The sequence below is a fragment of the Balaenoptera physalus genome (assembly GCF_965194825.1).
Source record: "Balaenoptera physalus genome assembly, chromosome: 11".
Taxonomy (NCBI): Eukaryota; Metazoa; Chordata; class Mammalia; order Artiodactyla; family Balaenopteridae; genus Balaenoptera; species Balaenoptera physalus.
In genome coordinates, this window is record NC_138896.1 from 30,984,777 (window position 1) to 31,012,468 (window position 27,692).

At 35.0% G+C, this 27,692-nt stretch overlaps 1 protein-coding gene across 12 annotated transcripts in view; it reads left to right on the forward strand.

Moving 5' to 3' along the window:
• Nucleotides 1-27,692, forward strand: part of SUPT3H (SPT3 homolog, SAGA and STAGA complex component) — a 446,064-nt gene that overhangs the window by 67,272 nt on the left and 351,100 nt on the right. The gene's annotated exons all lie outside the window — the stretch shown is intronic.

Below are 27,692 nucleotides of genomic sequence, written 5' to 3' on the forward strand. Positions count from 1 at the left end.
TTTTATCACTTAGTTCATGAAATAGTGGTTATGTTGCTCATCATCAGTCATTTATTTTTCTCATTTGAGCAGACCTAGTAGCTATGTATGTTTTACAATGTACTGTTATGGACTTTTGAGTTATTTGTCATTAAGAATTAGGTAACATTTTAATAAATATTCTTTACATTTGTTAGACATATCTTGTAAGATTTGTTCCTGGTTTTTGTAAATGATTGTTTTGATATATTTCAGGTAGATCAAGACACAGATGTCTGGGAATTAACTGTGAAATATCTTTAATTCTCTTCTACAATCCCTTCTTTTTCCTTCATTTAAGCAATTAAATTAAAATTAAATGAAAAAGAATATTATCAGTAGTTTTTCCTGTTACGAAGTTTATACCTGTATTTTGTTGAAATGTAGAAAACAAAATTTCTTAATGGCACCATCATTCTTCCAGTCACTGGGTTTGCTATTTTGTTCTTTGACTCCTTTATTTTAGTTGATTCTTATCACTTGTTTCCTTATAGCCTTTCTTTCCCTTCTGTTTTTCCAACTTGGTTTATACTCTAAACTTCCTGACCCTTGCCTTATGAATTATGACCTCATTTCTCTGTCTCGAAATTTATCCACTCTAGTACTTTTTTGTTTTTACTTTTGTTACTACAAACCTCTTATATACTTATGTATAGTTAGGTAGGTTAAATGCTTGTTCTAGATAATGGTGCCAAACATCATTTTCCCAACTTGTTTCTTGCTGTCTTCACTTCTCTTTATTCCTGTGTTTGTAATGGCTTGCTTGTCTCCACTTTCTGAAGTCCTGGTCATCCTCCAAGTTATCACAAGCCCTGCCTTTCCTTAAAACTTTTTAGTGAACTTCAGAGTGAGAACAACATGAGGTTCTAGAAAGGAAACAGCTCCGGAGTTTGTCAAAACTGTGTTCCATCCCTGGCTCTGCAAATGATCGACTCTGTGATTCAACCTCTGGAATTTTCTGCTTCTTCATCTCTAAAGTGGGCGTAATCATTTTATGAATATTATGAAAATTAGATAATGTTTGTAAAGTGCCTAATACGAGGAGCTGATAAGCATATTATGTTGAACCATTCATTCAGTACATATGGGATGTCTACTCTGTGCTGGGTTTTCTCTAGGTGATGAGCTGCACAGGGAAGTAGATGTTGAAGTTTTAAAATTTTACCTACCATTAGTAATTTAGGGGAGGGGAATTATGAAGGTGAGAGAAAGTAAGATTGTCTTTTATGTTTTCAGTAACAAAAGCAAAAGTCTCTATGATTGAATGTCAGAAAGGCCTACTCCTACTGCAGCTTAAGAGACTATGCACAGAATGTTGATCAACATATCTTTAGGTCTTTTGGAACCAAGGCAGCTTTAGGATGGTGTGGTTTTGGGTAAACCTCACCCTCAGTGTTTGCATCTGTAAGGTAGGGCTACGAGTGTGTTCCCCCTGACCCTTGGACTTCTGTAAGGATGTGATTAGATAATGTACGTAAACAAATTAGCACAGGGCTACAGTGCTGTTGTAAGTCCTCACAGTAACACTATGAGAGATGAGGAAGTGGAAGTACATGAATTCTAAGTGACTTATCCACAGTCTTGCAGTTAATAGTAATGGCAGCAAAGGCAGCTGCCATTGCCACCTACCTCTCTCACTGCCTTCTGTGAGTTTGTAGTTTCTGGTCTCACCAGTTTTGTCCATGTTGTTTTTAATGCAGATCTGTGTTACACAGGGGAATAGGCAAGGGGAGAGAATCACAGTGGCTTTTCCTTGGCAGTTTTGGTTGACAGGAAGTTGCATATCAGTGATATTTGCTGATGGTCAAGAGTCGAGAGAGTCTGGAGAAATACTGTATGTCCAGAAGTACTATTAGATTGCTGAAAGGTCATAAGATTGATAATCTCATTGTGGTTCAGATTAACTTCTAAGAGAACTCTTTGTTCTACTTGGTGATACCATTGATATAAGAGGAAAGCTGTGTTATCTTTGAATTTTGAAGGGTATAATTTAAATTTTTCTTCTGTCACTTAATAACTGTGACTTTGGATAAACCACATAACCTCTGAAATGCTATCCTAAATCATTAAAACTGATGATAATGCATCTTGAAAGATTATTGTAAGGCTAAAATGAGATAAAGTTCAACTCCCTCTGACATAATGCTTAGCTCATAGTAGATGTGGCATTCATGAGTTATTTCATTCCTTTGTCAGCTGTGAAGATTCTTTTTATCTCCGTTTTGCAAATGAGGAAACAGAAGCTTAGAGAAAGGTTGTGTGAATTGACCAAGGTCACACAGCCAATAGGTAGTGGATCTAAGATTGGAACCCAGATCTGTTTGCCCCTGTTGCTAACTAGAATTCTGTATAGAAGAGTTATGTTTTAGGTGGGGTTTAGACCGGAAAATGTTTGTGAGATCTCTGTTAGATTTTATTTTCTCAAGGGCAGCCTTCTCAGTTTCTCTCTTTTGCTTGAAGTGTAGTGGTTGAGGCAGACTTCTTGGGGAAACTTGGCTTTCCCATTTATTTGCTGTGTGACTGGATGCGAGGTGCTTCACTTCCCTGACCTTCTGGTTCCTCATTTGTCAACTGGGAGTAGCAAGGTATCTCTCTCAGTGGGATTTGTGATGTCATACCATGGAATGCTTCAGTATATAGAATAAACCCTCAGTTGGTGTTAGCTGCTGTTATTATTTGACATTAGAATCAATAGTGTGGAAAGAGTTTGGAATTGGATAGACCTGGAATCTGGTATAACTCTTCACACTTTTTATCTTTGAGTGAGTTAATTGTTTGGAAACTTAATTTTTTTCTTATCTTTAAAAAGAGATAATAAGACCTACCGTACAGGATTTTTGTTGATGTTTAAAGGATAACATATTTAAAACAGTGCCCAGAAGAGTATATACAAAATAAATGTTAGCTTTTTCTCCCATTCTACTCCCCACTCCTGCCTTTTTTTGAAATCTTTAGCGTCCTGGTCCTTCTCCAGAAGGGATTCATTTGGTCCTAGGACAGCGCGGTTCAGAACTGACTGCAGCACTGCAGATGTAGTGCAGCCTGTGCCTGGCAGACAGTCTCAGTCTCAGGTCTTCTGGGATAATTATAGGCCATATTAGCTTAGTAGTTGTCTTCCTTTTTGTCTCCAAGTGAAAGCAAGAGACCTTTTTACTTCACAAATAATTTTAAAATTTAGACTGAGTTTGTCCAAAGAAAGATAATTGTATTTTAATATTTAAATAAGAAGTTGTTACTGTTAAAAAAAAATTCATACTTCAGTCTTCTCTGTACTGGTGTTAACAGCTGACTATTATGATTTTTCTTTAAAGTCTTTCAGCCAGCATATTTAGTAATTATCTCACCCTTAGCTGTCAGACTCACCACACATGACATAATGCAGGTATTACTGATGGATATTTTCTTATAGTTACCTCTTTTTTAGGAACTGAGGATAAGAAAGGTAATTATGCATAAATATTTTCTAAAAAGTCTGTACATTAGTCTATCAGTTAATATATTATCTGACTTCTCAATAAATTATTATGATATCTTTTGAATATAATACCACTAATGATTAGATAGTATTTCACAGATTACTTTCTTAAAATATACATGGTCATTGTGAGAGTAAAATTTTACATTTGATGAGACCCTTGAGGCTCACCCCCTTTGACTAAGTGACTCAAGTCCCATTGTGTATGTAATTCCCAGAGCCAGGACCAGATCTCAGATTTTAGTTGATATTTTCATGAAAATGTCATTATTTATTTATAACCTTCCTTGTTCCAAAAAGAACTTAAAATGACTTTTAAAAGTGGGAACAGCATTGTAAGATAGAATACATTAAGAATGAGTTATAAAATGAGGCAAAAGGAATATAAAGTTGGAAAATAAGATGGTGTTCAGGAGTCAGGTTTGTATGTGAAATGCATACAGAACATAAAAGTTTAACTCTTGTTAAAGTTTGAAGCAGCAATAAACCTGAGAACCTCTCACATAGGACCGGAAACTGAGCACAAATAAATATGTATAAAGTATTCATTGCAGCATTGCTTGTAAAATCAAAAATAAAAACCAATCCAAATATCAAATAGGGGAATGGATTAGTAAGTAGAAACAAATACATAGCATGGTTGTTGTTGGACAGTTTAAATGAACTAAGTCAATAGGTACTAACATGAATGGATACATTTTAAAAGCAAAGGAGTGCAAAAAGTAGACTGTAGAGGGACATGTACAATAATGACATTACTGATGCAGATTTTTAAAACAACACCATACCATGTTTTATGCATAAGAATAGTATTCCAAAACATGGTGAGAAGGATACATACCAACTATAGAATAGTGGTTATTTCTGAGAAGGGAAGGAGAGAGAGTGAGGAAAGATAGTATAAAATGGATATCAGTTATATCAAACAATGTATTTAAAAAAACTGGTGGTGACTTCTTAGTATATTCTCAGTAATGTCCTATCTTTAAAGTAATTCATAATTTAAAAAAGTTAGCATGAGAAGTTTGAACAAAAAGCAGGTAGCAGTGTATCATTAGAATTTAATAACATGTTCTTATTTTTACAGTTGTCTTTATAGTAAATGATTCTGGATTTTTATTTATGGTAGTGAGTAAAAAGATTCCTGTTGAAATTGAAGTAAAAAAAAAGGGTTGATATTTGAAGAAATTATTAAGTAAATAAGAATGTAATAGTATGTTGGTATGCAGAATTGTTGAAGATGGAATATGAAAAACACATTGGGAAACACCAAGTTTTAAGATTCAGTTTCTTACAAGGTTAAAAGAATTATGTTACTCATTCTTTCCTGATGCTGAGACTAGAAATTTTCCTATGGCTCCTATAGGGAGGACAGTATATAATTTAATGTGTGTGACTTGTATCATAAATGCAGGACGCACTCGTAGGTACGCGTCTCCTACAGTGCCTTGCTATTGACTGACGTTATCACTCCAAAGTGCGGTTAAGTGGAGGAGGGGAATGTTAGTTAGGTGGGAAGATGGGTTGATGGACAGCGAATGGGCAAAAAGTTGTGTTCTTTCTAATGATTTGTCTTTATCAAGGGATGGGTTTTAAAAGTATCTTAAAGTAGCCCATAGCTCGATTATTGCAAGGAATAGTTGGATTTATAAATAGTACTCAGAGAGTATTGAATGTAGACTTTAATATGTTATGCCAAATATGCATGCTACTGTATCTCTGTTACATGTAAAATTTTTGTGACTAGTAAAGTACAAATACGTTTTAAAACATTACTGGATGTGTAGTAGCTTTTGTCATCCGTATTCTTCATCAGTGTGACATAGCTATTATGTTTGAACATGTGACTTTTTTAATGTTAAAAAAGCAATATGCTGACTTAAAATGGTTGGAAATCACTATTGTTGAATTGCCAAACTGCATATGCTTAAGTCTCTTTTTAAATATTGTTACTTTCAGTTCTCAGTGATGATTCTTGAAAGGTACATAGACTGCAGCCCTTCTTGGCTGCTGATCAAGTAGTGACTTATGCCTCGAGGTTAAGGTGGAACAGATTTGACATCATATTGTGAAAGTTGAGGAGCTGAAGTTAGATGTGCCAGATAAGGGAGGTGAGCTCAGGAATTACCTGATGGCAGCACTGGGGTTTTCTTTAGAAAATAGTATTAGGTAAATTTTAGTAGGAAGTGAGTACTTGAGGCCCCACAATTTCGTATAATAAAAGTGTGACCATGGTAATGTTAACCTGGAAACTTTTTAAGGCAAATAGAACAATTAGCCTTTCTCAGCCATAAAAAGATGAAATTATAGGAAAGCAGTGTGCAGCATATCTAACTCTGAATAATGTATTATTTTAGTATACAAAATTAATGCTTAATATTTTTAAAAAGTTACAAGATACACAAGTAATAACTAAGTGTGGTGGTTTGCCACAAGTAATAGGGTAAATCAGTTAAAGTTGGGAAGATGCAGTTTAGTTTTGGAAATAAGAAAAATTTGATTTAAATTTATTAATGTTCATACACATTTAAAAATTGTGGTAACAGACATCTATATGTATATACATAAATTTTGCCATTTTTACCATTTAAAAATGTACAGTACAGTGGTCTTAAGTATATGGAATGGTTGTCTAACCATCACTACCATCTATCTCCAGAACTTTTTCATCTTCTCAAATTGAAACACAGTACCCATTAAACAATAACTTCTCATTCTTCCCTTCCCCAGCCCTGGCAACCACCATTCTGTTTTCTCTCTCTATGAATTTGACTGTTCTAGATACTTTATATAAGTATAATCATACACTATTTGCCCGTTTGTGACTGGCTTATTTCCCTTAGCATAATGTCTTCAAGATTCATTCATGTTGTAGTGTGTTTCAGAATTTCTCTTTTTTTTTTGAAGCTGAATTCTATTGTATTTATATACTACATTTTGTTTATCTATTCATCCTTTCTGTGAATTAGGATAGGTGTCCTTTCTGGGCAAATCAATTAGAGTTCCATTCTGGGCTAAAGACCCTTGACGATACAGACTGGTGAGAAGATGACACCTTTGGATTAAAAAGCAAAAACCAACAACCACTCCCTTCTTCTGGTGTGCTTTGCCTTGCACCAGGGTGCACCCCTGGATGGTTCAGTTTGTACCTGCTCTCTCAGCCAGGTGCTTTTGTGCAGGGTGTAAATCCTCGAACCATGCTTGATAGTTCTGCTCGTTTATGTATTTCATATCTTTAAAACCATGTGCCTTATCCTTTACTACTTCATTTTTTTTTTCATTCATTCCTTGTTCTGGTTAAGTATATATAGTACGTGTGCTTAGTGCTGGAGATATAGAATGGATAAAGGACATTAGAGTGCATTAGGTGGTGAATGGATGAGCAAAACAACATTATAAGGATGACAGAGGAGGGGTACATAACTTAGCCTCAGGGGATAACAGTTGGGCTGGATGTGATACTTAAACTGAATTTTAAGAGAGTAATTATAGCTAACACTTGAAGTGTATCTTGCATGGCTCATACTCGTTAAGGCTTTATATACATTAACTCATTTACATCTCAACCTTATATGATAGCTACCATCATTGTCAAGGTTTACATATAAAGAAGCTGTGACACAGAGAGATAAGGACTTTGCCAAGATGATACAGGATTTAGTTCAATTTGGAATAAGGATTCAAATTCAGGTAGTTAGCCCCAAAATCTGTGCTCTTAAACATTTTGCTGCACTGTATCTCAGGACTCGTGGAGTCCCAGGGTTGGGATAAGAGAGAGGGTTGTGACACAAGTGGTGGTCATTGTGGGGTCTTTAAAGGAGATAAGTTTGGGAATTCCAAAGAGATGGACTATCTAGATGGAACATCATATGCAATGTCATAGAGGCTTGAGAGAGCACAACCATTCTGAGGGAACTGCAGGTTCTATGCTTGGCCCTTGGCTGATATATGTGAAGGGTTGGTGGGCGATGAGACTGGGAAGTAGATGGATTTAGATAATGAAGGACTTTGTATACCATGTTGACATTATCCTGAAATCCTCCACTGCTTTGAGGATGTTAGTCTGTATGTTAGTTCCCTCGGTCTATGCTTAAGTCAAAATTTATCCCCACGTCTACCTTCATTTATTAATACATCTCTCTGAGTGGAGGGAGTAGAGGTGGGGCAGGGCATGTCGTGGAAGATGAGATTACAGACATATTAGGGGCTCCATTATGACGGGCTTTTGAATAATATAAGTGAAGAACAGGATTCCACAGAATTTTAATTAGTGATAGTTTTCTCATTGTACTTGGGATCTGGAAGTTTTAAATTTCATGAATTATTTGAATATTTTTTTCCAGAAAGATTATTCAAATATTCATCTTGTTTTACTTGTGAAATAAGCTAGTTATCAAAAATTTATATCACAACTCCTCTGTCAGTTAAATTATTTTTATATTGCTTAAAGGTCAAAATAAGCACTTTCTGTGTTTACTGTCTTATTCATGAATGATTTATAGTTCTCCTCAATATGTCTGCTTTTTGCCCAAGAATGCCACAGTCAAGTGTTTTTTAACTGATTGTTCTGTCATTCTTTATAATCATCTTTATTGAACAAGTCACAGACTTATCATTGTACTCTCCTCAATGTAATTCTCGCTCATAAATTGTAGTGCTTTGAAGAAATCGTTCAGTTCTTTTGAAATGACATTTAAAATGAAATCTACTTTTAGTTGTTAGAAAAAGTAACAGCTGTGACTTTGTAAGCTACTGTTAGTGGCTTTGGAAGCTAGTTGGTTAGCTAGTTGTCATAATGAGGTCATTTTCCAAAAGAAGATGAAGTCATTTGCCATCTTGTTTTAGTCATACTGGGCTTTTTCTTTGACCAAATATTTTCAAATTACACACTCCCACCCACTTATTTTCATAGTTACTAATACCTTCATGGAATAAGATAATGATGGAACTTTTAAAAGGCAACAGTTTATACTTAACATGGTCAGTATGTGATTTGTGTTTTATATCAGAGTTAGAAAAAGACCTCTATAGACTTGAAATATTATTAATTTATATTTCCTAATGGGAGAGCCAAGTAGTGTGCGGTATTGTGTGCATAAATCTCAGCACACAGAATTTGAATTCTACCAAGAATTTTGTTCTCCCAAGTCCCTGTAAGTTGATGATCTAATCAGATCCATGTAATCTCTACCTGCTTGAATTCCTGTTTTTTTTTTTAATTAGCAATGGTAAACTTTTTAATTAATTAATTAATTGATTAATTTTATTTTTGGCTGCGTTGAGTCTTCGTTGCTGCACGTGGGCTTTCTCTAGTTGCGGCGAGTGGGGGCTACTCTTCATTGCGGTGCGCCAGCTTCTCTTTGCGGTGGCTTCTCCTGTTGTGGAGCATGGGCTCTAGGCGTGCAGTCTTCAGTAGTTGCAGCACGTGGGCTCAGTAGTTGTGGCTCGTGAGCTCTAGAGCGCAGACTCAGCAGTTGTGGCATACCAGCTTAGTTGCTCCGTGGCATGTGGGATCTTCCCGGACCAGGGATCGAACCCATGTCCCCTGCATTGGTAGGCGGATTCTCAACCACTGTGCCCCCAGGGAAGCCCTCGAATTCCTATTGCTTCACCATATGTCACTCTAAATTCTTTTCTGGTCTCTGGCCCTCCAGATCCACTTGTGATGGAAAATTAACAGGTAGTAGAGATAAGATGCAACTATCCCAGTTATTCCTATCTGTTTTTTACTGGTGCCTGAATTATCTTTTCTTCAGGGTTGTAGCCCATATAAGCCTGTACGTTTATTTTAGCCTCATGATTCCAGATGTATCAGAAGGGCTGATTCTAGATACTTGATGACTGTCTGATCCAAGTGTCCTTTTCTTTGTGAAAGAAGAATAATTAGTATATGGTTGTTATTCAGTAATATAAAAATAGTTATATATAATTTAGAAAGATACTTCTGTAGTGAAAACTCTGAGGTATTAGAATTTATCTTTAATAATAATTAATCTGCGATCTGGCATAAACGGAGAGCCCCAAACTAGATTCAGTTGCAATTAAAAATTTACTGTAAGAACCATAAAACAAGAATAAGTAATTATTAAATAATGTCACATTGGATTACAGAGTTTACTATAAAGATAATATAAGAAAAACTTATGGAAAACAGAAATGCATTCTGTCTTTAGAGGTATTATAATGAAGAAGTAATTTCCTGACAACCGAAGTACTAATGTTAAAGTAGTAAATAGGTATCTTGTGTAAGTTATCTATTGTCACAATAATGCTGTACCACAAACCACTCCAAACTCTGATTGTTGTCATACAACAACCATCAGTCTTTATTGCTCATGTGCCTAAGATGGTCAGTTAGGCAGCTCTGCTGATCTAGCGTGGCTTTGGCTGGAATAACTGGTTGATTCAGTTTTACTTTGTTTCATCATTCAACTGGCTGTCCTCGTATGTTCTCATGATGATGGCAGAAGTGTAATAAAGAGCAAAAAATGCAATGCGTTTTGAAGCCTGATGTTGTAGGGGGCGTACCATCACTTCCACTCTAATCTGTTGGCCAAAGTAAATCTCCAGGCCAGCTAATGTTCCAGGGATAGGAAATAGACATCTTACCATCTCTTTAGTGAGAGGAACTGCAAAATCATGTGGAAAAAGGTCTAGCTATGGGGAAGAGTGAAGAATTGGGGCCCATTGCAGCCAACCTAAAACATAAAAAGACCAAAACAAATGAACAGTGATTATTTCAGTACATAGCTTTCTTCTCTTTACATGTCATTTGATCTTCTTATATGTGGTTTTATAGCTGGGGTTCCTTTTTTTCTCTTTTTTAAACACTACGAATTTGTTTTCAGTCGTAGTAAATATGTCTCTATATTATAATTTTTAAAAGCTGGAATTTTTTAAATACTGATTTTTGCATGTTAAATGATTCTTGCATTTCTGGAATAAACTTTACTTAGTTTTGCGTTATCACCCTGTGTATATGTCTGGATAGCATTTTGATGGATGTTTAGTCCAGTTTTTATTCACCTTTTAGTCTGTTTTATTTGTGTATGTTTGTTTGAACTTTTTGTATAGTAAACAGTGATGCTGCAAATATTCCTGCAGCAAAATCTTTAAGCTCACTCTTTGCATAAATTCTGTGACTGGAATTACTGTATGAAAAAGCTATTTCTGGGAGAAAATAAAATGCATACCTATCCATTTATGTATTTGCTTGCATATACATTAAAAAAATCTCTAGAAGGGTATACAAAAAACCAGATAATATTGGTTGCCCCTCAGTTAGGGAACTGGATAGATGGCAAATGATTGTAGGAGGGAGATTTTTCAGTCTGTGTAACTTTTAATTTTTTAACTCATTGAATATTGAGTCATGTAAATGTATTTAATCCCAAAATGAAATTTTAAACTTTTATTTTGAATTAATTTAAGCTTTTCAGAAAAGTCTCAAAAATAGTACGATGAATTCATGTATACTCTTAACCCATCTTCCCCTAATGTAGCAACTTATCTATCCATAGTACAATTATTAAAACCAGGGAATGAATTTTTATAAAGCTATTAACTAAATTACAGACTTTATTTAAATTTCACCAGTTTTCCCTTACTCGCCTTTTTCTGTTCCAGGAATCAGTCTAGCATCCCGCATTGCATTTAGACGTTCTGTCTTTCCTTTTGTCTTAGTTTCTCCCAGTCAGTGACAGTTCTTAATCTTTCTGTGTCTTTCATGACCATGATACTTTTGATGAGTACTAGCAACCATTCTGTAGAATGTCTAAGAGATAACTTTTTAAAAGGACTTTTTATAAGAACAAATTTAAAGATATGTCAGTGATTTTTCCCTTTTTCTAAAAAATTGATGACATAAAACACACATAGAAAAGAACACAAATCATAAGAGTACAGCTCAGTGAATTTTCGCAAACTGAACACACCCATGAAACCAGCATGCAGATCAAGAAATAGAAGATTGTCTTTGTCTCAGAAGTATCCCCCTTCATGCTCCCTTACAACCACTAAGCCCTTCACTACCTTGCTTCTCAGTTCATTTTATGAAGCTAGTATTTTCTTGATAGCAAAACCAGAAATCACAAGGAAACCATAGACTATATTATCTCTTACAAATGTAGGCACAAAAATCCTCCAAATTGCTAGCAAACTAACATATAAAAAAGATTACAACCAAGACCAAGTTGGATTTATCCTAGGAGTGTAAGGTTGGTTCAACATCAAAAAAATCAGTTAATGTAATAATGCTATATCAATAAGGGACAAAACCACATGATCATCTCAGTAGACACGGAGATAGCATTTGACAAAATTCGACATATTTTTCCAAATAAAAACACAATAAAGTAGGAATAGAAGAGATCTTCCTCAACTTGATAAAGAACATCTACAGAAACCCACAGCCTACATCATACTTGATGGTGGAAAACTGAAAGCTTTCTGTTTAAGATCAGGAAAAAGAGAAGGATGTCTTCTCTCACCAATTTCTTTTTCTTTCTTTCTTTTTTTTTTTTAAATTTATTTCACTTATTTATTTTTGGCTGCATTGGGTCTGCGTTGCTGCACGCAGGCTTTTCTCTAGTTGCGGCGAGCGGGGGCTACTCTTCGTTGCCGTGCGCGGGCTTCTCATTGCGGTGGCTTCTCTTGTTGCGGAGCACGGGCTCTAGGTGCGCGAGCTTCAGTAGTTGTGGCTCATGGGCTCTAGATTACAGGCTCAGTAGTTGTGGCGCACGGGCTTAGTTGCTCCGCGGCATGTGGGATCTTCCCGGACCAGGGCTCGAACCCGTGTCCCCTGCATTGGCAGGCGGATTCTTAACCACTGCACCACCAGGGAAGCCCTTCTCTCACCATTTTTATCAAGCATTATACTGGAGGTTCTAGCCAGAACAATGAGGCAAGAAAGAAGGAGAAGAAAGAGAAAGACGTAAAACTCTTTCAGTTCTTTCAGGTGACATGACCTCCTAGAAAGAAGAGCCTAAGACATCCACAAAACAACTGTTAAATCTAATAAATGAGCTCAGCGAGGTTGCAGGATACAAGATTAATATACAAAAATCAGTTGTATTTCTGTGCACTAGATTGAATAATCTGAAAATGAAATTAAGAAAATAATGCCATTTATGATAGCATCAAAAAGAGTAAAATACTCAGGAATAAATGTAACCAAAGACCTGTAAGACTTGTACCCTGAAAACTACAAAACACTGTTGAAAAAACCAAGACTCAAATAAATGGGAAGACATCCTGTGCTCCTAGTTTGGAAAACTTACTGAGGTGGCAGTATACTCCCCAACCTGATCTATAGATTCAATGCAGTTGCTATCAAAATTCTACCTGCTTTTTTTTTAATAGAAATGGACAGGCTGATTCTGGAATTTTTATGTTAATGCTAGATTCTAGCATGGAAATGGCCCATATTCTGGGTCATATGGGGCACAGATTAGCCAAGACAGTCTTGACAATAAAAGAGTTGGAGAACTCATACTTATCGATTTGAAAACTTAGTATAAAGCTGTTAGTAATCAAGGCAGTGTGGTATTGGCATAAGGACAGACATTTAGTTTAGGCCAGTGGAATAGAATTGAGAATCCAGAAATAAAGCCCTCACATTTATGACCAATTGATTATTGACAAGAGTTCTGAAACAGTTCAGTAAGGAAAGAAGTGCCGTTTCAACGAATGATACTGAGACAATATGCAGGTGGAAGAATTTAGACCGCTTATTACACCGTATACAAAAATTAATTGAAAATGGAGTATATAGATCTAAATGTAACAACTCAAGCTATAAACTTCTTAGAAATCAATATAAAAATAAATGTTTTTGACCTTGGGTTAGGCGAAGCTTTCTTAGATATGACACCAAAATCACAAGCAACCAAAAAAATAACTTAAAAAACCCCCAAACTCAGCCCAATTAAAAAATGGGCTAAGGATCTGAATACATGGCTCTCCAAAGAAGATTCACAAATCACCAATATACACATGAAAAGCTACCAGTCAGTATTGCTGGCTATCAGGAAAATGTAAATCAAAACCACAGTGATAGGCTACTCCACACCCAGTAGGTTGTCTGTGACTAAAAACACAACAACATTGATGACTTGGAGAAATTGGGAAATGGAACCATTTTGTGTTGTTGATGAGAATGTGAAATGGTGTAGCTGCTTTGGAAAACATTTTAGCATTTCCTCAAAAGGATAAACAATTTTACCATGTGACCCATCAGTTTACTCCCAGTGAAGGGGGGAATGAAGAGAAATGAAGACCATACAAAAATTTGTACACACATGTTCATAACAGCATTGTTCATAATTGTAAAAAACAACAAAAATGTCCATAAACTGATGAATTGATAGATAAATGTGGATTATTCATATAATGGAATGTTATTTGGCAATAAAAACAATGAATTACTGATACTTGCTAAAACATGGATGAACCTTGAAAGTGTTAAGCTAAGTTAAAGACGCTAATTACCAAAGACCACATATTGTATGATTCCCATATCATCTAGATACTTCTATTCTGAAGTGTCTAGATTAGGTAAATCAATAGGAACAAAATACATTGGTGGTTGCCCAGGGCTGTAGGCAAGGGTCAAAATAGGGTTGGGATAGGGGAGTAACTGCTAATGGGTACAGAGTTTATTTTGGGGTAATGAAAATGTTCTAGATTTAGATTGTGGTGATGGTCGCAAAACTATAAATTACTAAAAACCATTGAATGGTGCAATTTAAATATGTGAGGTGTATGGTTTATGAATTATATCTCTATAAAATTGTTAAAAATGATCAATAGCCTTTGCCCTTTAAACATCTGTCTTGTATGGGAAACAAATGTGTAAAGCAATTAAATTTATAATGTGATGAGTTAAATAAAGTGAAGGTATTGCAAAGCTTGAAGTTTGACTAGTTGCCTATCTGAGAGACCTGGGAAAGTGTTCCCTGTAGACAGAATTGTCTCTGCTAAGCATACAAGTGTGAGAGGAGACGATACTTTTAGGGATTGACAGATAGTCCTGTTTAAGTAGGAATAATGTATGTGAATAATATTCAGCACTTAGTGACTCTCAAATTGTAGCTGTCATGATAGTTATGATGAGACAACAATATTAGTGATGTTAATAATTTTTAACATCTTTATTGTAGTATAATTGCTTTACAATGGTGTGTTAGTTTCTGCTTTATAACGAAGTGATGACATTAATAATTAAAGTGGCATAGTCTGCAGAACTAGTCCTTCCTCAACATTAGCCTTTTCTTTAATGCCCTGAGTCGGGCATCCCTTTAGGTGGTTCTTGAAGAAAAGCTGCTAAGGTTAAATAAGTTTGAGGAAAGTGGTATTTTTGGTGCTTAACACTATATGTACTCTATTAAAGGCTCTGAGTAGTCCTGCAGTAAAGAAACTATTGTTTTAACTCTAGGTTTCCCAAACTTAGTTTATCCACCGTTCTTTTGTTTTCACCACACCTATTAACATGTTTTGCAGTTTGCGTTCCCTGAAACACATTTTAGTAAATGCTGCTCTAATTTCTTTATCTTTTTCCCAGCTATGTTGATGGTAGTATGACATACCCAGGCTTTACTTATTTGGGTCCTTAGATGAGTGACTTTACAGAACAATGCCTTCAGTTACAATGCTCCCGTTTCTCTATCAAAAAGCCCTGCATGACACTGTCCTTTTGAAGATTTGAAAAAAAGTTATATTTTCCTGACAGACGCTTGTGCTTCATTTTATTAGGTAAAACAATGGGAGCCATATAACCAATATGCTTTTCTTTTAACTTTAATTGGCATGATGTTCAAAACAAAGATCTGTGTTCAGTTTATTAACTCAGACTAGGCTGTCTGAAATAATTTTCCTTCCGAAACTATCACAACTATCTTCTTAGTTATCTAGCCTTTTAGTTTTTAATTTAATTTTATTTTTATTTATTTATGGCTGTGTTGGGTCTTCGTTTCTGTGCGAGGGCTTTCTCTAGTTGCGGCGAGCGGGGGCCACTCTTCATCGCGGTGCGCGGGCCTCTCACTATCGCGGCCTCTCTTGCTGTGGAGCACAGGCTCCAGACGCGCAGGCTCAGTAATTGTGGCTCATGGGCCCAGTTGCTCCGCGGTATGTGGGATCTTCCCAGACCAGGGCTCGAACCCGTGTCCCCTGCATTGGCAGGCAGATTCTCAACCACTGCGCCACCAGGGAAGCCCCCTAGCCTTTTAGTTTTGTTGAATAGTGTCGGGTTTTGTTTATCTGTTCCTTTCTTATAGTTTACTTTAAATACTTTTTTGGAAGCAGGTGAACTATACATTTGTATAATAGCTCAGAATGAGAAAAAATTCATATGTTGATTTATACAAGAAAGTGTTGTGGGTATGTTTGGGAGATTATATTTTAAATGACCTCCAGTTTACCTTAATCATTCATTTAAAAATATTCTAAGGCATTTCAACTGTACTTTTACGTTGGATGAGGTGTCTTTTTCTTTATCGTGTTAGGAGGTATACAAACCATGTGTTTACTTAGATGCTAAGCAATGGAAAAACATTTATCATTAAAATTTGTTTGAATTTTCATAGTTTGGATGATTTACAGTTATTAATTGTAGTGTTCCTCACATGCCTCTGATTTTTTTTCTAAATGTGTTTGTTGGAGTTATAAGATATAAATTATTTGGGTTTCTGAGTCTGTCATTTGTCACAGCAGCAGGATTATGACTTCATACAATTATGGAGATAGTGAAAGGAAAAGTCTAATTTTTTTCAGTGGTGTGTTTACTTTAACAATTTTATTCCCATTTGGTTGTATGTTTGGAAATCAAGGTATTTGATTCTATGGAAAGAGAATAATTTTATATTGTTGATGTTTCAGTTGGCGCCAAAGAGAATAGTCTACCTATAACTCATTTTGCTATTGCAACAATGTCCCAAAACACAGCCTATTTGTTTATCAGTTGACTGGGCTTACTCAGTCAGCTCTGCTTCTGACTGCACACGTGTGGGTAGGCGGGGGTGGCTCTACGCCCCTTGACTTTCCTCTTTATTTTATGGGGTACCTAGGGAACGTTCTTGTTTTGGTGATGGCAGAGTCTCAGGAGGGCCTCTTCAGGCCTTGGTTTATAACTGGCACATTTTGTCACTTCTGCCCATTTGTCATTCGCAAAAAAATTTCACATGGCCAATTTGAAGTCAAGAGGCAGAGAAGTACATTCCACCCGCAGTGAGGCCATGGCAGTGTTGTGGCTGGAGACATGGAGCCCATTATGTAAACTACCACAGTTTGAGAGTTCAAAGGAGATAAATTAATTAGACACTTAAGTGATTTGAATATTAACTAAATTCTCCTAATCACCATCCCCTAATATCTTTTTTTAATTTATATTTTTTAAATTGAATAAATATCAATTAACTGCCCTGACATACTCTAATGTTAGGATCATTTTAAAGCTTAAAATAAAAACAGTACACTTAATGCATGTGCAAGAGTGTGTGCATATATGTATTTAGGTATGAATGTGGTAGAGAGAGAATTAAATATTTTGTTTTCACTCTAGACCTATTTTATAAATTAGAATCTGAGATATGTGTGGCATAGTCAGCCTTTTTAAAAAATATTATTTATTTTTGGCTGCGTTGGGTCTTTGTTGCTGCATGTGGGCTTTCTCTAGTTGTGGCGAGCCGGGGCTACTCTTCGTTGCGGTGCGCGGGCTTCTCATTGCTGTGGCTTCTCTTGTTGCCAAGCACGGGCTCTAGGCACACGGGCTTCAAGTAGTTGTGGCTCACGGGCTCTAGAGCGCAGGCTCGGTAGTTGTGGCACACGGGCTTAGTTGCTCTGTGGCATGTGGGATCTTCCCAGACCAGGTCTCGAACCCGTGTCCCCTGCATTGGCAGGCGAATTCTTAACCACTGAGCCACCAGGGAAGCCTTAGTCAGCCTTTTCATTAATACTATTGTATTAACTTTGTCAACAGTTTTAGTAAAGAAGAATTTCCATGATGGCTATCTCTGTTAATGTTTGAAAATATAGTTTTCATCTTATGCTTTTAAGTTGGTATATATACCTGAGTATAGTGTCCCTGAATATAAGGCAAATTCCTTTGTACTGGATGAGAAGATTGAAGAGTTTTTACCAACTTGAGTGTGAAAACTATGAGGGATATAGATGTCCTAAAATTTCTGTGAGCGATAATTTCATTGTACACATTTAAATTATTATATAAATAAAAGTAATTTAGAAATGTGATTTTCCCGTTTAAATTTTATGAATCTTCAAATTGTTCACATGCACCTGACTTTAATATCTTCATCTGTGCTAGAGCTGTGTTTAAGATTCTTGATTGAGGTACAGCATAATTTAATGTAATAATTAGAAATTTTTACCAAGTCCTAAGTAACTATTTATTCTTTGTGGTATCTACATGATAAGTACTTTGGTCTATTTCTTTTTTAGCATTAAAAATTTTTTTTTACAGTAACATCTAGCATTTCTAATTTTAAAGTAATTCTCCCAGGAATAACAATTAAACTTGTATTGAATTCCCTTGTTGCTTCTCTCTCTCTCTCTCTCTCTCTCTCTCTCTCTCTCTATTTTTTAAATCTTAATTTTGTTAGGTGACTTTTATAAGCTTCCAGAACTAGTATTGAGTGAGGTTGATTCAGGCTCCTGTATGTTTCCCAAATTATACTTTTTGATTCTAAATAAAATATCGTGGTAGAGTGCCCTGTAACAGGAGAACCTTTGTTAGGATTCTAAGATGAGACAACTCTTTTTCTGAAAGATAATTTTGTGAAGAAAAGAAGTTTGATTTATATTTGGGCAAAAGGCATACAAAAGTTCATTTTTGATCACCTTAAGAAGACAAATTTTAACATATTGATATTTCTATCTTCACATATGCATTGTGTTTTTCCTTTAGTGTAGTCTTGTTTTTAACTGTTTTCAAGAGATTAATTGAGCAAACGTAATATTCTTGCATGCATAATATATTCAGAACCTCCACTAAAAGAAATGGTGTCATTTTCATTGGATTGCTGCAAGGACCACACAAATTTTATGTGGTTTTTCATGGCCATGTGACATCGTTTGTACTTTTTCTGAAGAATTATTTCCAAAGACAGGCAGTAGAAACCCTAATTTGGTGTGCTTTGCATATTTAAGGATTTTTAAAAATTACTTGACTTTAACCTTAATATGTTTAAAGGTATTATCAGTGTTGCTCAATGTGTGCAGTCCTTTCTTGCTAACTTGAAAGCTGTGATTGCTAAGAAGACTTATATCCTAGGAGATATAAAGGTTAAAAAATTATTAAAAATATTTTAAGACCTCATCTACTGAAGTCATGCTAGATGTTACTAAATTAGCCACAACAATTGTTAGTTGCTTATATTCGACAGGACAAAGTTGAGTTTAAGCATTCTCTGTCCATCAACAATTTTAAAAAACTCTACATAAACAATGGAATACACATGTTTATTTTTGTGACACCATAAAATGGAATTGAAATTTAATATGGAATGAAACAGATATAAAGTCTTAAGAAAATCTCTAAATATAATTAGTCATTTAGTATAGTTTTATTAAAATTTATGATCATTTACAATAAACTGATAATGTTAGGTGTCTATTGTGTGCTTTTTTGTACTGTATGTATTCAATTCACTTTAAAAAATACTGCATTAATCAAAAGAATAAAAATTCTCTTGAGGAAATATACTGGTCTTGAAATAATTGTATGTATGCCAAGGAGAACTTTAATTATAGCTATTGTCTTCTCAGCCAGACACTTCATAGGGGAAATTTCAATTCAAATTAATGTAATTAAGATGATTTTTTTTCTTTCAGTAGGTAAGTTTGCCCTATTTACATTTATTGTTCTGATATAAATGTATCAGGTCTTCTCTCACTTAAAAATACTTTTTCTTCTTTTTTTTTTAAAACTGGTTCCTGTATTTTCTAAGTTCCCCCCCTTTTTTCTTTTCTTCCTTTTTAAATTTTGCCTGGAGAACATTTCTTGCAGGGTAGTCTGCTGGTGATGAAATTTCTTAGTTTTTCTTTGTCTGTGAAAGTCTTTAGTATTCCTTCTTTACTTTTAAAGGATAATTTCTCCGGATATAGAATTCTAGGTTGGTTGGTTTTTTCCTTTCAACACTGTAAATATTTCACTTCTTTCTCTTCTTGCTTGCATGATTTCTGATAAGAAAACTGTTAATTCCTATCCTTGTACCTCTATAGGTATGGTATTTTTTTCTTCTTGCTTTTTTCAAGATTTTCTCTTTGTTTTTTGTTGTTTTGATTTTTGTGTTGTTTTGGTGTGACACACACACACACACACACCCCTCTAGGTGTATTTTATTCTTCTAGATACCCTCTGAGCTTCCTGGATCTGTAGCTTGTCTGTTACTAGTTTGGGAAGATTTTGGCCATTATTATTTGAAATATTTCTCTATTCTCTCTCCACCTTCTGGTGTTCCAATAATGTGTGTGTTATACCTTTTGATTTTATTTCACATTTCTTGGATGAACTGTTTGTTTTTGTTTTGTTTTCATGCTTTTTTTTGCTCCTTGCATATCAATTTAGGAAATTTCCATAGACCAATCTTCAATTTCACTGATTCCTTTTTTGTCTCTGTTGAGTCTACTGATGAGAGCCCATCAGAGGATTCTTCATGTCCTTTACCGTGATTTCAGTTTCCTTCTTTATCATTTCATTTTGATTCTTTCTTAGAATTTACAGGTCTGCTTATATTACCCTTCTGTTCTTACAAGTTGTCTACTTTTTCCATTCGTCATAGTTATTTTAAATTCCCTTTTTGTTAATTCCATTATCTATGTCATATACAAGTTTGTTTCTGATGATTGCTTTGTTTCCTCTGTGTTTGTTTTTACCTTTCGGCATACCTTGTAATTTTTTCTTGACATCAAGACGTCATATTTGGTAACAGTTACTGAGATAAATACATCTTTATGGATTTGTACCAGTCTGGCTGAGAGTTTGCCTTTGTTTGCTTTATCAGTAGGTGCCAGAGACTTCAAATTCTTCTGATGTTCATGATTTTGTCTCATCTTGAACTTGGGCCTCTCGTAGTGCTACCCCTGATAAAATGTCTGTTTCTTGGAGCTGTTTCACCTGTAATCCACTGTTGTGATACTGGTTAATGATTTGAGATCTTTCTTCCTTTTTAATGTAAGTATTTACAGCTGTGAATTTCTCTCTGAGCATTGCTTTTGCTTTATCTCATAAGTTTTAATGTTGAGTTTTCATTTTTATTCATATCGAGGTATTTTCTAATTTCTCTTGTAGTTTCTTCTTTGACCAAATGGCCGCTTAGGGGCGTGTTGATTAGTTTTGACATATTTGTAAATTTTCCAAATTTCCATCTTTTATTAATTTTATTGACTTCTAATTTTACTTCATCGTGGTTGTGTATGATGTCACCTGTTTAAAATTTATTTACACTTGTTTTGTGTGGTTGCTAGGATATTGTCTCTTTTGGAGAATGTTCTGTGCAGTCTTGAGAAGAACAAAGTGCATTCTCTTGTTGGTTGGATTGGTCTATAGATGTCTGTAGGTCTAGTTGGTTTATAATGTTGTTAAAGTCTTATATTTTCTTCTTTCTAATTGTTCTATCCACTATTGTAAGAGGAATTTTTTAAGCCATTTTTTTAATTGAAGTATAGTTAATTTACAGTGTTGTGTTAGCTTCACGTGTACAGCAAAGTGATTCAGTTACATATATATATATTCTTTTTCAGATTCTTTTTCATTATAGATTATTACAAGACATTAAATATAGTTCCCTGTGTTATGCAGTAGGTCCTGGTTGTTTATCTATTTTATACATAGTAGGGTATACATGGAGAAAGTAAAAATGTCTTGGATCATTACAAGTTTGCAGCAGTTATATTGAATTTTCGCTGAAATTTAGACATTTCTAGGCCCCTGGTTTAGACTTAATAATGTCTTAATAATTTGAGCTTAATAATAAAATTTTAGTTATCAAATATAATGTTAATATAGTGGGAAGCTTTTCCAGTAAAAGGATCGTGCAATGATTTTGAAGAAACTGTTTAGTCCCACTTATTACTATTCTTATGTCATTTATTGAGAAGGTAATTTGTTTTTCCTTCCTTAACATAGGCTTAATTTTCTTGAGAAAGTTAGCAAATGAAAGAAAAAATGTTGGCTGATGAACTTTTCCCCCTTTTCCTTCACCACAACAGTTTAAAAATGTGTATAAATACACTTTAAATAAAAGCCGGCTCACTTAGTGATGCAGGTAATAATAATGGTGGATAATTTCATTTGTTTAGATGAGGAATTTATTGCAAAGAATTGGACTAGGACTGACATGGCTGGGTCAAGTCTTTCCCTCTAATTCTTATCTTGGTGACTTCCCTTGTAGCCCAGTTAAGCCTTTCACGTATTTCTTACTGGGAGAGCAGGTGTCTGATTGTGATGTTTTGTTTGGCTATTTAGTCAGCTTGGTAAGAAATTCTTCTGTTGTTCAGATGATCTTTTATATAGGTAATCGACGTAAGGATTTTCAGGGGTTTTCTGTTTTTCATAAAATAGTGAGGTTTCTATGAACATCTTTGTACCACTGCTCCCCAAGAAGTTGGCAAAAGCTATTACATATTCTTATGCAGTTAATGTTAATTCATTGTTTTATTGGTTCAATTAAAATGTAGGGATAAAAGACAAATGATCTGTATTATGAAAGACCTAAATAATAATAAAAATCGACTTATCGTTCAATATACTTATAGGTTTTATAATGATATATTGCCATTCAGTCAACAATACTACTAGAATGCTGTCACTTAGCTTAACTTTTTTCTAAATAGGTTAAGTTTTTTTTTTTTTAATACATTTGTTTATTTATTTTATTTTTATTTTTGGCTGTGGTGGGTCTTCGTTTCTACGTGTGGGCTTTCTCCAGTTGCGGCGAGTGGGGGCCACCCTTTGTTGTGGTGGGCGGGCTTCTCACTGGTGGCTTCTCTTGTGGAGCACAGGCTCTAGGCACGTGGGCTCCGTAGTTGTGGCTTGCGGGCTCTAGAGCGCAGGCTCAGTATTTGTGGCCCACGGGCTTAGTTGCTCCGCGGCATGTGGGATCTTCCCCGACCAGGGATCAAACCCGTGTCGCTTGCATTGGCAGGCGGATTCTTAATCACTGTGCCACCAGGGAAGTCCCTAGGTTAAGTTTTTTTTTAAGACACATTGATTTCTGATAGGAATAAATTGAACGTGCAGTGACTGTGGTGGCTCTGGCCATAATTTTTTTAGGTAAACCACAACTAATTCATAAAGGGCTGTGGACCCTTTAATACCTACCAGAAGTGGGCAGGCTGTCAATTTGGAAGATTCCATCTAAAACATATTCCTTTACTTGGCCCTTGAAAAACTCTCCTGCAGTACACTGCATAGAATGTAGTTTATTTATTGAGAAGGAGGAATGGTTGAGTCAACTCACAGGAGATAGATCTGTGGTAGGTGTTACAGGCTGATTTTTAAGCCACACACCATCTCCCTCTTTTAGTTTATTTTACTTGCTAATATGTAAATTTTATTAACGAAGCCAGGAGGGCTCATTCAGAGATATTTTAGACTTCTTTTCAGTGAAGGAAAACGGTGCTTTTGTTAGGCATGACAAATTAGTTTTGTCACTGAGTAAGTGCAGAGCTTTTAGGAGGGGATTAAGTTCTTTATATAATCTCTATTAAAACAGGAGAAAAGTAACTATCCAGTGTTAATTTATATTTTTAATAGTTAATTTACAGTGTCAAATGGTTATATCCAGTGTTACCTTCCTTTAGATTAACCAGTAGAAATGAACCTGTTATTTTCAATATCAGTTTTGAGCATCAGTATTAAGCTGCCTTCAATGGAGGGGATCATTGTGTATAACAACATCTAGGTTCCAGCCAAGGCCCAGACCAGGCACCAGAGTAACTAGTTTTTACATGGCTTGATTAAAAAAGAGGAGGCTCCTATGCACTGAAATCTTCTCTTTTAAAATGGGCACATTTCCCAGCATAAATATGATACTTCTATACTAATCAGGATGGAGTCTTATCCTGCAATGGGACTTACATTTTGGGCTTTTCACCACATCATTGCTGTTTTCTATGTGGTCAAAAATAGATATAGAGTAAACCAACCCCAAAAGTCAATTACAGGGTTTTATAGTGATGTACTGTGAAAAATTTGGTCGTGTTTTTCATTATACAGAATGTTCTTTCCAAAGACATAAACAGAAAAAGCACATATGTTTGATTTTAAAAATAACTCTGCTTAGCTCTTTAAAATGCTGGAGACATTTTGGATACTTTTAAATGATCAGCATTATAATTACATGATAAACCCTCTTTCTAAAGGCAGGCCTGGCTTGTAATTATTTATTCAATTTCTCCCCCAACCTTAATTTTTTTTTTTTTTGTGAGGGATCAACGTAGATGCTTCAAAAGTATTTCCAATATATATTTGAATGATCTGGTAAACTCATCTTATTTTCTAATCTCTTCCCAAGAAGCAAATGCTTATGTGTATTATATCATTTTTGGAGCATATATGCTAATTTACAAGTAATATACTATAAAATGTATGCAAAATGAAAACCATTTGTTGATTATGAATTAGTACTTTATTTAAAATATGATTTATGAAATCTATTTGCTAATATAGTTGCTAAAGTAATACAAAATAGTACTTAAAGTTGTTTTAAGTTAAACTGTACATTCTTAAGGAAAGCTTATCTAAGCCTCACAGAACCTTAAAGTGAATGAAAAATTTTGTTATAATGGTATTTTATTGGAAGAGAGACTTTGAAGCCTTATAATTTAAAATGTTATTTTTTTATTAATGATTATTTGTCACTTTCCAGCTTTAAACTGCAGTTAATTTGTATTTTGGCTGTTTGAAAATGTACAAATAAATGTTTCATATTTAATGCTTTGGTTCTATAGTTAAGGCTTAATTTTCCATAGCCAGATTTCAGCCTAATGCAAGTCTTGGTTTCTTTGCTTTATTGAAATGGTTGCTTTCTTTGTTATCTAAGTCTTTTACTCACTGACTGCCATTATAATTATCCATTTACTCATACAAGTAACACTAACACAGTAGTAACTGAGTGCTAACTCTTTTTAAACCCGTTAAATTCTCTCATTTCTGAGATGGTATAAACAAGAAAATCAGAAGTTTTGTTTCTTTACATATATATCTGTAGTAGACATTTTTGATTTGACTGATAAAAGCCATTCTTACCTTCTTTCTTTCTGGAAGAGTCCTGATTTTACAAAAAAATCCTGAATAATCTAAACCAATAATGATGACCCTATTCTTATCAGTAATTGGTTTAGGAAGAGTCATGTGACCCAAACATGGTCTATGAGATATGAGAAGTCTGAATGGCTCCTTGGGAAGGTTCCCTCACTGTTAAAACAAATTACCTGGAAAAGGCTGCCCCTCTTCCCCTGGATGGAAAACATTGGAACTGCTGCACCATTATAATGTAAGACATTGTGCTGTGAAACCACCCTGCCTGTGTTAGAACCATAGCTTTTCCCTTACTAGCTTTGTGACCGTGGGAGGTTTATTTCATCTCTCTGTATCTCAGTTTTTCTTATTGTAAAAATGGGGCTAATACAGTTGGAACATCAGTCATTAGAGAAAAATCATTATCATCACTAGTAATTAGAGAAATCAAAACCACAGTGAGATGCCACTTCATTACCCACTAGGATGGCTGGAGTCAGAAAGTCAGACAACAGCAAGTATTGGTGAAGATGTAGAGAAACCAGAACCCTCATACACTGCGGGTGGGAATGTAAAATGGGTCAGATGCTTTGGGAAACAGTATGGTGATTCCTTACATGATTAAACATAGAGTGAACCATATGACCTAGCAATTCCACTCCTAGGTATATACCCAAGAGTACTGAAAACATATGTCAACATAGAAACCTGTACACAAATGTTTATAGTAGCATTATTCATTATGGCAAAAAGGTAGAAACAACTTGAATGTCCCATCAGTGGATGAATGGATAAATGAAACACGGTGTATCAATACAATTTATTATTTGGCCACAAAAAGGACCTAAGTACCTTTGATACATGCTGCAACATAGATGAACCTTGAAAACATTATGGTAAGTGAAAGAAGCTAGTCACCAAAGACCACATACTGCATTATTCCGCTCATATGAAGATCTGGAGTAGGGAAATTTACAGAGATGGGAAATAGATTAGTGGTTGCTTAGAGTTGTGGGTGGCAGTAGGACAGGGGATGGGAAGTGATAGCTAAAGGTTACAGGGTTTCTTTTTCAGGTGATAAAAATGTTCTAAAATTGACTATAATGATGGTTGCCATTGAATTGTACACATTAAATCAGTGAATTAAGTGATATGTGAGTTATATTTCAATAAAGCTGTTAAACATGGGGCTACCTTATAGGCTGTTGTAAGAAATAAGTTAATGAGCATAAAGTTCTTTGAATAGTGCTTGGCTCATAGCAATAACTCAAATAATGATAAGTATGCTAAAAATTAATTAAAGCCCCGAGGAGAGCTAGTCAGGAAACAGTATACAGAAGAGAGGAGGTCCTAGAGTTGGAAAGGACTCAGGCTGCCTTGCTTTGGGGCTACTTATGTGATAAAATAAGTTGTGTGATTCAGGTCTGTTTCTTGAAGCTGAAGGCATCTTACTGATATAACACCTTCATTTACTCTATCTCAGTGCATGTTAGCTGTCCCCTTCTCGTTATACTTAGAGGCTTTACCACCTTTGGCCTTTGTATATGCTAATGTCTGTATTTTTATTTTGAGTTTGTATGTCATCAATGAATTAAAAATTCTTTGCTTATAGCATGGGCTATGTTTTAAATTTTAATGTCCTTTGCTGAGCACAAGACTGTGGTTGCTAATAGTTTGTGGTTAATCATTTGTTAGTAAGAGAGAAAAAAGGAAGTGACTTCTGGGTTTTCTTGGCATAATCTTAACTGACTTTTTATTTTTGTAGAGTAATATACTTTATTATGAAAGCCATCTTTCTCATTATATTTTTTAATTAGTGGAAAATAATCAGTTTCAGTTGCAACAGAATGACCCATATTTAAATTAAGCAGTAAATCAGCATCAAAAAACTGTATATAACAGCTTATAGACACCAAATCATGATTCTTCTCTAGGATGTATCTGTTTGTAGTCATGATTTTATGGTTAATATGCAACTACAATAACAGCCATAAAATTGACTTATTTTTGGATGCTCATTTCCTCTGCTTCTGTCTTGCTCTTGTCACCGCTTCATGATTGAAGCCTCTCTTTGCAGATTTAATACAACCTGAGTTCCTATTTAGATTATGATTGAAGTAGAAAAATGTTTAAAATGCTAGTAGTTACCTGCCCCAGCCCTTTACCTCAGTTGCTATATAGAGAGGAAGTTGTTGTTGTTGGTTCCTGATTATAAAAGTAGTACATACTCATTTACAGAAAAAATGCAGGTGTAAAGTATTTTTTAAAGGTACAAAATACTAGTAAACTCAGCATTTCAAAATAATTTCTGTTGTTTGGTATATATTGCTCAAATATTGATATAGGTATAAGTATAAATGTGTGTGTGTGCATGTATGTGTGTGTGTGTGTGTGTGTGTGTATACAGAGAGAGAGAAAGGGAGAGAGAGTTTCAGTGCTTACATTTAGTTTTGATTGTGAGTTGGGGATGGCATGGGGGCAGATGAAGAAGTGGATTAACTAAAATTTAAAACTTGACTTCTCATTTGTGCTCTTTTCTAGGAGTTTACTTCAAACTGGCCAGTAGTGCTTGGTAATTAGGTAGTCAGCAAATTATCCCTGAGTACAAAATGTTTGTGACTTCTAGATCCCGACACTTGCTTCAAACAGACTAATTTCTTTGTGAATTATTTGTTATTTCTTACTCATTTAAAAAAGATAGAGATGTTTATATTCCCTTATTGAGTTATAAGAACTCCATGTATTAAGGGAAGTTCTTTAAACCTTCATAGTTTGTAATTCAAAGCTTTATTAGTTTATTATTTGAAATAATAAATTTGCATGTTTATCGTATGATTTTCATTCAGAAGTTTTAAAACCTATATGTCAATATAACATTTTTTTTAAAATTAATTAATTTATTTTTGGCTGCACTGTGTCTTCGTTGCTGCATGTGCGGGCTTTCTC